This window comes from Oncorhynchus gorbuscha, linkage group LG03 (genome assembly GCF_021184085.1).
Source record: "Oncorhynchus gorbuscha isolate QuinsamMale2020 ecotype Even-year linkage group LG03, OgorEven_v1.0, whole genome shotgun sequence".
NCBI classification, from domain to species: domain Eukaryota; kingdom Metazoa; phylum Chordata; class Actinopteri; order Salmoniformes; family Salmonidae; genus Oncorhynchus; species Oncorhynchus gorbuscha.
Genome location: NC_060175.1, coordinates 28,147,411 through 28,161,671, shown reverse-complemented (window position 1 = coordinate 28,161,671; position 14,261 = coordinate 28,147,411).

Below are 14,261 nucleotides of genomic sequence, written 5' to 3'. Positions count from 1 at the left end.
TCCAGTCCAAACTTGAATCTCTCAATTTAGTAAAGCACCGACTCCAAGTCAACCTCTCAGCCAGTAGAGGGGAGTCGCTACTAACTAAATTCTAAAAGAACTCTGACCGATTGAAACTCTGCTCCTGATCTTGTGGGTCTCCTTGTCATCTCTCAAAGGTAATTAAATAACTATTATAAGTATTTAATATAGAGATAAGTGTTGTCATTGTACCAGGCATTTTATAAGAGCATTAAGTCAATTGCATGTTTTTGATTAACGCTGTGTGTGACTGAGTAACAAATTGTGTATTTTGAAGCGTGTTTGATTGTAAAAGACAAAAAACAGAGTGTTTTCAAAAATAAACGGTAGTCTTATTTTGTCTCGAGCAAAAGGTTCTCTCAAAGACAGTTAACGGCACTGGAGATAGCAACTCTGACACTCCCCGCTACTGGGACACTGGAAACGGGGATCAATGCTCTATGACAGAATGAGTTACCATTAAAAGACAAGGAGGAAGGTGTGTCCAGTAGTGATTCATTTAATTGTCTTATCGATCTATCTAAGTTTTATTTTCCAAGCGATACATAGCCGACGGGCAGAGTAGTGAGACTAAGTTGACTAAAGGTCTTCACACTTTAAACTAGATACATCACAGAGGGGAAACACTCAACCACAGGGAAATCATATAGAGACTGGTAGGACTAGTGCTTAATAATAACTCAAGGACCAATTAGTGGTGAAGCAAAGAGTCTAGAGGATAAAGGTGGGGTTCACACATCCCAGCTAGAGCTAGACCATTGAGAGTGACAAGGCAAAAGAACTCTCTACGCGAACAACGCTTCGATATAGAAAGAGAGGCAGGGCTACGTGAGCGGTCCTGGTTATAGCGAGATAACCTGAAGTATCTATAGTGCCCTGTCCAATCCAGGGAACGGGACGCTAACCACCTCTAGCACCCTGCTGCCGGCCAAGGGGTGGGGCTGAAGGTTTCGTATCACGACAGATGAACTATTAACAAGTGCAGGGAGTGAGGAACGTTGACAGGAGGCCTGCTCAATCAAAAGCCATGAAGGTATTTCATTCTGTCACATCCCAGGTAAACTTTCCCTCCAGAAAGACACAATGTTCAGATTAGCAGCCCAATAATACAGTTTAAAGTGAGGAAGGCCAAAGGCCCCCCTCTATCTTGTACTTGCATAAATGCATCTTTGTAATTCTGGCTGCCTTGTTATCCCATAAAAATGGAATTACTATTGAATCCAGTTTATTAAAATAGCTTTGTGGTATGAAATTGGGTAGACATTGGAAGAGGTAAAGAAACCTGGGTAGGACAACCATTTCAATAGCGTTTATACGACCAACCAAGTTGATAGGCAGAGTTTTCCAAAAATCTATATTTTGTTTAAGCTGATAAATTTTCATGTCCCAATTCGCTTTCAAAAGCTGATCAGGGTCTCTTGTCACTACAATGCCAAGGCTTTGGAACTTGATCTTGGAACATTGATTATCATGTCTTGTCTCTGTGCTTTCCTTCTATTCGTTTCCCTCTGCTGGTCTTATTAGGTTCTTTCCCTCTTTCTATCCCTCTCTCTCCCCCTCCCTCTCTCCCTCTCTCGCTCTCTCTCTCTATCGTTCCGTTCCTGCTCCCAGCTGTTCCTCATTCTCCTAACTACCTCATTTACTCTTTTCACACCTGTCCCCTATTTTGCCCTCTGATTAGAGTCCCTATTTCTCCCTCTGTTTTCCGCTTCTGTCCTTGTCGGATCATTGTATGATGTTCGCTGTTCTGTGTCCTTGTTCCGCCCTGTCGTGTTTTACCTTCTTCAGATGCTGCGTGTGAGCAGGTGTCATTGTCAGCTACGGCCGATGCCTACCCGAAGCGACCTGCAGTCTGTGGTCGCGACTCCAGTCATTCCTCTCTACTGACGAGTAGATTTCAGTTTTCCTGTGTTTGCTTTTACCTAGATAATATCCAGGATTATCGCTTTTGTCTAAGACTGGAATAAAGACTCTGTTTTCGTTAAGTCGCTTTTGGGTCCTCATTCACCTGCATAATAGAAGGATCCGACCAAGAATGGACCCAGCGACTACGGATTCTCGCAACACTGCCGTCGAGATCCAGGGAGCAATGCTCGGCAGACACGAGCAGGAATTGTCTGCTGCTCGTCATGCCGTTGAGACCCTGGCCGCTCAGGTTTCCGACCTCTCAGGACAGTTTCAGAGTCTTCGTCTCGTGCCACCAGCTACTTCCTGGTCTTCCGAGTCTCCGGAACCTAGGGTTAATAACCCACCATGTTACTCTGGGCAGCCCACTGAGTGCCGCTCCTTTCTCACCCAGTGTGATATTGTGTTCTCTCTCCAACCCAACACATACTCAAGAGAGAGAGCTCGGATCGCTTACGTCATTTCACTCCTTACTGGTCGGGCTCGGGAGTGGGGCACAGCTATCTGGGAGGCAAGGGCTGAGTGTTCTAACAATTATCTGAACTTTAAAGAGGAGATGATACGGGTTTTTGATCGTTCAGTTTTTGGTAAGGAGGCTTCCAGGGCCCTGGCTTCCCTATGTCAAGGTGATCGATCCATAACGGATTACTCTATAGAGTTTCGCACTCTTGCTGCAGCCAAGGTCCGGAACTCCAGCGCGAAGTCCTGTGCGCTCCTCGTCCCCTGTCTAAGATGGAACAATCTCTCACCCGCCGCTCGACCTTCTGGAGGGTGATCGAACACGGCCCTGAAACGGCGGATGGACTCCGGGTAGTTGTCCTTCGCTGAGTCGGGCCCGTTCCAGACCGCATTAGCCCACTCCAGGGCTCTACCGGTCAGGCAGGTGATGAGGACCCCTACTCTCTCCTCCTCCGAGGGGGCCGGCCGAACGGTGGCCAGGTAGAGGTCTAATTGCAGCAGGAATCCCTGGCACCCCGTCGCTGCTCCATCGTAATTCCTCGGAGGCGTCATGTGCAGAGCGCTGGAACCGGATCCAGATGGGGGAGATGGTAGAGTTGCTGGTAGGAGGGTCGGTGGGGTAGTCGTAGGGAAACCATTCCTCTCCCAATGATCCATCCTCTCCATCATCTGATCCATCGCTGATCCTAGGCGATGGAGGATGGACGTGTGATGTTGAACTCGCTCCTCCATAGTGGGAAGAGGAGTGGTCGCTGCTCCTGCTGACTCCATAGAAGGTGCGGGCTTCTGTTAAGAATAAATGAGTGAAGAGGTGTGGAGTCAGGCGCAGAGAGCAAAGGATGTGGGAAAAACAACACGCTTTAATGTCCTGGCAACATAACATGAACAAAAGTGGAAACACAAATGAACAGAAATATAAACGGACAGCGTGAAACCCAAATGCCAACAAAAATACACTCAAACAAGGAAACAGGAGAACAAGCCCGCACGAAACAGAAGCGGGCTGAACAGACTATATATAACCCTATCCTAACAACCAAACAAGAAACAGGTGCTACCAATTAGACAAAACTAAACGAACACAGAACAACGGATCGGCGATAGCTAGTAGACCGGCGACGACGACCGCCGAGTGCCACCCGAACAAGAAGGGGAGTCACCTTCGGTAATATTCGTGACAATGAGGTTGTCCACACACACTTTAAACATTTGGATAATAAAGCATTTAAAGCATTTTGAAGATAGAACCGATCGCTACCTGCACCTACCTGCCTGTCCAACATCACTACTCTGGACGGCTCTGACTTAGAATACGTGGACAACTACAAATACTTAGGTGTCTGGTTAGACTGTAAACTCTCCTTCCAGACACATATCAAACATCTCCAATCCAAAGTTAAATCTAGAATTGGCTTCCTATTTCGCAACAAAGCATCCTTCACTCATGCTGCCAAACATACCCTTGTAAAACTGACCATCCTACCAATCCTCGACTTTGGCGATGTCATTTACAAAATAGCCTCCAATACCCTACTCAACAAATTGGATGCAGTCTATCACAGTGCAATCTGTTTTGTCACCAAAGCCCCATATACTACCCACCATTGCGACCTGTACGCTCTCGTTGGCTGGCCCTCGCTTCATACTCGTCGCCAAACCCACTGGCTCCATGTCATCTACAAGACCCTGCTAGGTAAAGTCCCCCCTTATCTCAGCTCGCTGGTCACCATAGCATCTCCCACCTGTAGCACACGCTCCAGCAGGTATATCTCTCTGGTCACCCCCAAAACCAATTCTTTCTTTGGCCGCCTCTCCTTCCAGTTCTCTGCTGCCAGTGACTGGAACGAACTGCAAAAATCTCTGAAACTGGAAACACTTATCTCCCTCACTAGCTTTAAGCACCAACTGTCAGAGCATCTTACAGATTACTGCACCTGTACATAGCCCATCTATAATTTAGCCCAAACAACTACCTCTTTCCCAACTGTATTTTATTTATTTATTTATTTTGCTCCTTTGCACCCCATTATTTTTATGTCTACTTTGCACATTCTTCCATTGCAAAACTACCATTCCAGTGTTTTACTTGCTATATTGTATTTACTTTGCCACCATGGCCTTTTTTGCCTTTACCTCCCTTCTCACCTCATTTGCTCACATTGTATATAGACTTGTTTATACTGTATTATTGACTGTATGTTTGTTTTACTCCATGTGTCACTCTGTGTCGTTGTATCTGTCGAACTGCTTTGCTTTATCTTGGCCAGGTCGCAATTGTAAATGAGAACTTGTTCTCAACTTGCCTACCTGGTTAAATAAAGGTGAAATAAATAGAAGCCGCCTGCCTTTGTTTATTAGGTTACTGTGCAGTCTGACAAGTAAACACAGCCCACAACACATAAAGTGCCTAATTCCTTACATAAGGGAGAGCAGGCTGAGTCCAGACTTTCTTGGTGACCTCAAGTACTCATTAACTCTGTCTTTAATACTTTTTTGGGTTGCATTCGTCATGGACAGTACTACAGTACACTTGAAAAACAAATGTTTGAAACCTGTTTTCAAAATGCCTCCAGCTGACCATCACTACTGTAAATAAAAACACAGCATCTTGTTAACATCCTGTTTACAATCTTTATTGTAAGTGTAACCGATGTGCAATGGCTAGCTAGTTAGCGGTGGTGCGCGCTAATAGCGTTTCAATCGGTGATGTCACTTGCTCTGAGACCTTGAAGTAGTTGTTCTCCTTGCTCAGCAAGCAGTGGCTTTTGCGGAGCGATCGGTAACGATGCTTTGAGGGTGGCTGGTTCGAGCCCAGGTAGGGGGAATGTCACAAAGAATTTGTATCTACCTTTCCAAATAGTTTTAGAGTTTGGGATTTACAAATGTGCGCTTTTCATGTCAATTTTCATTAAATCCAGTTCAGATTGTAGTATAACATTTGACTGACACCTTTAGTGAGAGGTTTAATGCTCTAATATTTCATTATTTCTGCCCTCCAAATTCATATTTAAGGGGCATTTTTCACACCATTAATAGTTACATTGTTTTAGTTTGAACATGCAGACAGGCACTAAGAACAGCAGGAACTTTTCCCTAGTCAGCACCATTATTATTGCAATGCCCCTTGAAGTTTTGCTCTGAGCTACCCAGCAGGGCGGGTAGCACAGAGCATGGGCTAGGTCCGTGGGCTAGGTCCATCTTCTGTGCTGCTCTGCAGCCCGTCCCGTGCCTCCTGCCCTCGTGCCTTGAACCTCATGAGCCTACCGCTATCTCAGTGGCTAAAGCTGGAGAACTACAAGGCAATCCCATTGTGCGCCACTCTGGAGCCATGACCAATATGACCAATATATATTGTCCTGCTAGAAACATTGTTTGCAGGATTCACAGCCTGCTACGCTTGTGAAAAACAGGGTTAATAATATACTATCTGTGAGAATATCTAAGGGGCTTGTATAGAATTCTAAATGAATTAATAATAATAATAGCTTTTTTAAATAACTATTTTGGAGATGATTTTGTTTTCAAATAACATAAAGTGAGCGAGAAAAAGGCCATTCTTGAAAATGGGGTGAGACGTTACTAATTTGTAAATAAAGCCAGTTTGTTATTTAGAAAGATTTATTTTTGTTTTTAGAGGGAGAGCAATAAAAAGCCTAACATCACCTCATGGGTCTCCTGGTCACAGCCAGCATGGGTATTGAACCAGCATCTGAAGCAACAGTTTGCACTGCAATGCAGTTTCTTAGACTGCTGCACTGTACAACGTGGCTGGTCAGGAGTAGGCTACAGTACTACAGTAAGAGCAAAATAATCCTAACCTTTCCACACCTTAATTGTTGGCTAAGTTTCTCTTAGAATAAGAACCTTAGTGTAGCAACGTTATTAGTAAGTAATAATGAGAAGTAGTAACAAAAAAATAAGTTTATTTTTAGAGACACAGTAGCGCCTTGAGACCCAAAAGCATAATCAGTGCTTTAACTCCCCGTTGAGCTGGTCTGGGGCAATGAAGTAGTGATGCAGCTTACCGTACTAAACCACAAATTACCTCTAAATCCCGCAGCATAAACACAAAACTTTTAGTTGAGCAAGCACTGTAAGGGCTAGCCACAAAGAGTCAACACTCTCATTAGACACCGGCAGGTGAGGACCTTTCTTCGTTCGTCATCTCCACCTCTCCGACACCATCGAGAATGTACAAGGTTTCATCTGATCCCTGTGGATAACACGCTCCCTACCACCTTTCTCTGGACGGACAGTGAAACCGGCATGTCTGAGCCATTCTGTCCCACAACAATGTAGGGCTTAGACTCCCAGAGATCCAGAATTTTCTTGCAGCCTTTGGATTGTGGTTAGGGACCAGAGGTAGTCTGGGGTCTCAAATCAAATTTTATTTCTCACATGCTCCGAATGCAACAGGTGTAGACCTCACCGTGAATATATTACTAACAAGCCCTTAACCAACAAGCAGTTGTAAGAAAAATAAGAGTTAAGAAAATATTTTACTAAATAAACTAATATTTAAAAAAATAAAAAAATTACAATATAATAAAAACAACGAGGCTATATACAGGGGGTACCGGAGTCAATTTTCGGGGGCACAGGTTAGTCAAGGTAAAAGATAATAATAATGAAGTATACAGTTATTGTAATTGACCAATGTCACAATTAAGGTTTTAACAATGTGTAAATGCTATGTATTTTGAGGAAAGAAGATATTTGCGCACTATACCTATGTAAAGAATTTACAATTTTATGCAGTTCATTCATTACAATTGACTTTAAACTAAAGCCACTTCTCAGTGTGAATAATTTCTACACTTCCCCCCTTTCTGGGGTAGAGGACATTGTCCCAATAATGACTATTCACACATATCCCAAACCAGAAAACCTGGGTAAATAGCAATGTACCCACAAAACTGAGAGCGCAGACCAGCGCATTTAACTCTGGCCGGGTGGCTGGGGAAATTGATCAATATAAGAAGACTAGCTACGACCTCCAAAAACTGCATCTCAATGGCTCCAATACGAGATGCATGTGTCAAGGACTACAAACTATCACAGATTATAAAGGAAAAACAAGCTGCAGGACGAACCCAAATGCCTTCTCCCAGATGAGCTAAACACTTTTCATGCTTGCTTTAAGGTAAACAACACCGTTCCTGATACGAGGGCTCCCACTGATGTAGAGGACTGTAAGCTCTCAATTTCTGTGGCTGACGTATTCAACCTGTCCCAGTCTGTAATCCCCACATGCTTCAATCATTGTCCCTGTACCCAAGCAAACAAAGGTAACCTGCCTAAATGTCTATCGCACCATAGCACTCACTCCTATTGTCAAGAAGTGCATTGAGAGGCTGGTCAAGGACTACATCAGCTCCATCTTACCTGACACCCTGGACCCATTACAATTTGCATACCGGCCCAACAGATCCACAGACAACACATGAACACCTCCCTCTGCAACTGGTTCCTAGACTTCCTGATGGGCAGACTCCAGGTGGTGAGGGTAGGCAACAACACCTCTGCCTTAACACGGTGGCTCCACAGGGGTGTGTGCTCAGCTCCCTCCTGTACTCCCTGTACACCCAAGACTGTGTGGCCACGCACAACTCCAACACCAATATTGAGTTTAAAGATAACACGACGGTGGTGGGCCTGATCTCCGACACTGATGAGGCAGTCTACAGGGACGAGGTTAGAGCCCTGTTACAGTGTTGCCAGGAAAACTGCCTCTCCCTCAACATAAGCAAAATCAAAGAGCTGATCGTAGACTACAGGAAACGGGGAGGAGAATGCCCCCCATCGACACCGTCATGGCTGCAGTGGAGAGGGTCAAAAGCTTCAAGTTCCTTTGCGTGCACATCACAGAGGACCTGACATCGACCAATCACACTGACATCGTGGTAAAAAAAGATGTAACAGTGACTGAAGAAATTTGGCATGGGCCCTCAGATCCTCAAAAAGTTTCACAGCTGCACCATCAAGAGTATCTTGACAGCATCACTACCTGGTATGGTAACTGCACCGCCATCAACCGCAAGGCTCTACCGAGGGTGGTGTGGTCGGCCCAATACATCACTGGTGGCAAGCTCCCTTCCCTCCAGGAAATTTACACCTGGAGATGTCTGAGGATGACCTGGAAGATCGTCAAGGAATCCAGTCACCCGTGCCATGGACTGTTACCATCCTGCAGGCATTATCAGAGCTTCAGGACTTGGACCAAGAGGCTCCGGGACAGCTTCTACCACAAGGCCATCAGACTGTTGAAGAGCAAACCCTAGCTGTCTACTGCTCAGACCTGCACCTTAGAGATATTTTCACCTTGAGTCTATTTGCACTGACTCTCCCCACACAAGCTAACACACACTACCCACATAATATTGTTAATACAGTCATACTTGACATAGCACATTCATAATACTGTATATACTGTATATCCTATTGTGTACATAGCAGTGTTTTACTATCCATACTACCTCTTCTATTACATGTTGTTTTGATTTGAATTTTTATTATTTATATTGATTATTGTACTGTATTGTTGAGGGGTAAGCACACAAGCATTTCACTTTCATGGTGTATGGTTAATCAATACCTCCCCACGGGACTTTATGCAAGCACATACAGCAATATGGCTTTATGAAAGACACTGCCTTATTGACCTGTTTTTCCTCCCTGCAGCCATTGTCATTTTCTCCGAGATATGGTTACGCAGGAGAGAAATATTGTCTCTGCCTGAAATGGCCCCCTTTTTCCTATAAAGTGCACAACATTTGACCAGAATCCTATGAGTGCTACATAAGGAATAGATTGACATTTCAGGCTCAACTACCATTGTGGCCATGTGGTCAGGACCATTGTAGCATGTAGCAGTAGTCTAGTTCCGCTATCACGCAGCATTCACTGTGCAAACACCACTACACAGGCTTGGACCGATTTGTTGGAAACCTTTCACACTATAAAATACTTTTTGAAGTTTCTTTGTAAAGCTCTTTTCTCCCTGTGAACTAAAGTGAAAGTATAGGTCATGTCAGATGCCCAGTTTGATTAGTAGTTTTCAAAAACTATAGCATAGAGGTACCACAGTTTTAAAATAATTATCACAAGATGTTTACCAAGATGGCAGCAACACATTTTGATCTAACTGGGTATTTCTCAAGCAAGGTGAACACAAAAAAATGAACTTTCTCTGTAAAAAGGAACAACCAACCTCGACATAACATAGGACATGTACATGTGTTTCCTACCATTTAGTATGATATGTTACGAATTCCAATGCGTGCAATATGTTATGAATTGGCAATATGTATGATATGTTACAATATCCATTTTTTGTGTCAAATGTTAGCTAGGTGCTAACGTTATCTAGGCTTGAGATTAGGGTCAGGGGTTAAGGTTGGGGTTTAGGGGTTGGGATTAAGGTTGAGGTTAGGGGATGGGTAAACTAACATGATAAATAGTTGAATTAGTTAAATTAGTTAAAAAGTAGTAAATAGTTGCTAAATTGCCTGTGATGTGATTCTAACACGTTATACACCCACCCATCCTCCCCGACCAACCTTCCTTTGGTTATTGGCTTACTGTCTTATGTAACCATACCAAACATAAGAGATCATACTAATGGGAAGTACACAAATGTAAGCTTACTATGTTATATCAAGCCAGCAGCATACCACCCTGCATCCCTCTGCTGACTTGCTTCTGTCCTAGTCGATCCCTGGATGGGAGACCAGATGCTGCTGGAAGTGGTGTTGGAGTGGCAGTGCAACCTTTCCTCTGGTCTAAAAAAATCCCAGTTCGCTGGGTAGGGTGCTGTCTTTTGGATGGGAAGTTAAACGGGTGTCCTTACTCTCGGTAGTCACTAAAGATCCCATGGCACTTATTGTAAGAGTAGGAGTGTTAACCCTGGTGTCCTGGCTAAATTCCCAATTTGGCCCTCATTCCATCATGGTCACCTAATCATCCCCAGCTTACAATTGGCTCATTCATCCCCCTCCTCTCCTCTGTAACTATTCCCTAGGCCGTTGCTGTAAATGAGAATGTGTTCTCAGTCAACTTACCTGGTAAAATAAGGGTTATAAAATAAACTAGTCTGAGCAACAAGGCTGCCAGGAACAACAGTAACAGTAACCAGAGTAACAGGTCTAGAATGGTGCAGGAAGAGGTATGGGTGGACTGGGGACATTATGGTGGGGTAAGGGTGCTGAACCGGCAGACAGGAGTGCCACTGAGGTGGTCCCGTTCTAGCTGGAACTGGTCCTGAGAGTGCAGGTAGGGCATACACCCCTCATCAGTCTGGTCCCCTCCCTCTCACTCTCCTTCCAACTCATTTTCCACATGATTAGCCTGCCACCTGTCCTCCGGCTGGCCCCTGGCCCTCGGTCGTCCCACGCTACGCTGCCATTAAGCACAAGCAAGTTCCTTAGGGAGTCACGGCAACTCCAAAGAAGGACGTGACAGGGAGAATGAGTCCAGACAGAGAAACGTCTCTGCGTCGTTGCAGGAGTGCCACTGCAGTCAGATCTGGGACTAGTTTACAGTGAGTCTTATAAACATAATAGGTCATCAGATGTTTCATATAACCATCAAAAAGGATACATTGCGTGTCCAATCAAATACACACTGGATGTTTGCTGTAACTCAGTGGTGTAAAGTTTAAAGTACTAATTAAGTATTGTTTTGGTGGTATCTGTAGTTGACTTTACTATTTATATTTTTGACAACTTTTGCTTTACTTCACTACATTCCTAAAGAAAATAATGTACTTTTTACTCCATATAAATCCCCTGACACCCAAAAGTACTCATTACACTTTGAATGCTTATCAGGACAATAAAAATTGTCCAATTCACTCACTTATCAAGAGAATACCCAGGTCATCCCTACTGCCTCTGATCTCACTAAACACAAATGCCTTGTTTTTAAGTAATGTCTTAGTGTTGGAGAGTGCACCTGGCTAGCCGTACATTTTAAAAACAAGACATTTGTGCCATCTGGTTTGCTTAATACAGGGAATTTGAAATGATTTATACTTTTACTTTTTATACTTAAGTATATTCTAGCTATTACATTTATTTTTGATACTTAAGTATATTTAAAACCAAATACTTTTAGACTTTAACTTAAGTAGTATTTGACTGGGTGACTTTCACTTTTACTTGAGTAAAGTACAGTTGAGCCGGCATCAGCAGTGTTTACCTTGTAATGCAATCTCCGCAAACATGGTAACATTGCCATTGAACGCTGCATTGTATACAAACGCAATTGGATTAAACCCCAGCCTTTACCGACCAGCATCAAATGTACTGTTGAAGTCGGACGTTTACATACACTGACACGGCCCGACACAGCCCGCTACCAAGACCTGCGGGCTCTCCTTCACTGCAGCAAATGAGAGTAAAACATTTAAACGTGTTAACCCTCGCAAGGCTGCCGGCCCAGACGGCATCCTTAGCCGCGTCCTCAGAGCATGCGCAGAACAGCAGGCTGGTATGTTTACGGACATATTCAATCAATCCTTATGCCAGTTTGCTGTTCCCACATGCTTCAAGAGGGCCACCATTGTTCCTGTTTACAAGAAAGCTAAGGTAACTGAGCTAAATGACTATCCCCTGTAGCACTCACTTCCATCATCATGAAGTGCTTTGAGAGACTAGTCAAGGACCATATCACCTCCACCCAACCTGACACCCTAGACCCAATTTGCTTACCGCCCCAATAGGTCCACAGACGAAGCAAGCGCAATCACACTGAACACTGCCCTAACCCATCTGGACAAGAGGAATGACTACAGCTCAGAATTCAACACCACAGTACCCTCCAAACTTGTCATTAAGCTTGAGACCCTGGGTCTCGACCCCACACTGTGCAACTGGGTCCTGGACTTCCTGACGTGCCGCCCCCAGGTGGTGAGGGTAGGAAACAACATCTCCAGCCCGCTAATCCTCAACACTGGGGCCCCACAAGGGTGCGTTCTCAGCCCTCTCCTGTACTCCCTTTTCAACCATGACTGCGTGGTCATGCACGCTTCCAACTCAATCATCAAGTTTGCAGATGATACTACAGTGGTAGGCTTGATTGCCAACAACGACGAGACGGCCTACAGGGAGGAGGGCCCTCGGAGTGTAGTGTCAGGAAAATAACCTCACAATCAATGTCAACAAAACAAGGAGATGATATTGGACTTCAGGAAACAGCACAGGGAGCAGCCCCCTGTCCACATCGACGGGACAGTAGTGGAGAAGGTGGAAAGTTTTAAGTTCCTCGGCGTACACATCACGGACAAACTGAAATGGTCCACCCACACAGACAGCGTGGTGAAGAAGGCGCAGAACTAGAAGCACAAGCATTTCGCTATACTCGCATTAACATCTGTTAACCATGTGTATGTGACAAATACAATTGGATTTGATTTGATTAGATTTTGGTCAAAAAACATTTAAATTCCGTTTTTCACAATTCCTGACATTTAATCCTAGTATTCCCAGTATCCTATTATTCCCCGTCTTAGGTCGGTTAGGATCACCACTTCATTTTAAGAATGTGAAATGTCAGAATAATAGTAGAGAGAATGATTTATTTCAGCTTTTATTTATTTCATCACGTTCCCATTGGGTCGGAAGTTTACATGCACTCAATTAGTATTTGGTAGCATTGCCTTTAAATCGTTTAACCTGGGTCAAACGTTTTGGGTAGCCTTCCACAAGCTTCCCACAATAAGATGGGTGAATTTTGGCCTATTCCACCTGACAGAGCTGGTGTAACTGAGTCAGGTTTGTAGGCCTCCTTGCTCGCACATGCTTTTTCAGTTCTGCCCACAAATTCTCTATGGGATTAAGGTCAGGGCTTTGTCATGGCCACTCCAATACCTTGACTTTTTTTGTCCTTAAGCCATTTTGCAACAATTTTGAAAGTATGCTTGGGGTCATTGTCCATTTGGAAGACCCATTTGCAACCAAGCTTTAACTTCCTGACTGATGTCTTGAGATGTTGCTTCAATATATCCACATAATGTTAATTCTCATGATGCCATCTATTTTGTGAAGTGCACCAGACCCTCCTGCAGTAAAGCACCCCTACATCATGATGCTGCTACCCCCGTGCTTCATGGTTGGGATGGTGTTCTTCAGCTTGCAAAAGCCTCCCCCTTTTTCCTCCAAACATAACGATAGTGATTATGGCCAAACAGTTCTGTTTTTGTTTCATCAGACCAGAGGACATTTCTCCAAAAAGTATGATTTTGTCCCCATGTGCAGTTGCAAACCGTAGTCTGAATTTTTTTATGACAGTTTTGACGCAGTGGATTCTTCCTTGCTTCGCGGCATTTCAGGTTATGCCGATATAGGAATCGTTTTACTGTGGATATAGATACTTTTGTACTTGTTTCCTCCAGCATCTTCACAAGGTCCTTTGCTGTTGTTCTGGGATTGATTTGCACTTTTCACACCAAAGTACATTAATCTCTAGGAGACAGAAGGCGTCTCCTTCCTGAGCTGTATGACGGCAGCATGATCCAATGGTGTTTATACTTGCGTACTATTGTTTGTACAGATGAACGTGGTACCTTCAGGCTTTTGTAAATTGCTCCCAAGGATGAACCAGACTTGGGGAGGTTTACAATTCTTTTTCTGAGGTCTTGGCTGATTTCTTTAGATTTTCCCATGATGTCAAGCAAAAAGTCAGTGATTTTGAAGGTAGTCCTTGACATGATGTCTTGAAATGATGTCAAGTAGCATATCAGAAGCTTCTAAATCCATGACATAATTTTCTGGAATTTTCCAAGCTGTTTAACGGGACAGTCAACTTAGTGTATGTAAACTTCTGACCCACTGGAATTGTGATACCGTGAATTGTAAGTGAAATAAATCTGTCTGTAA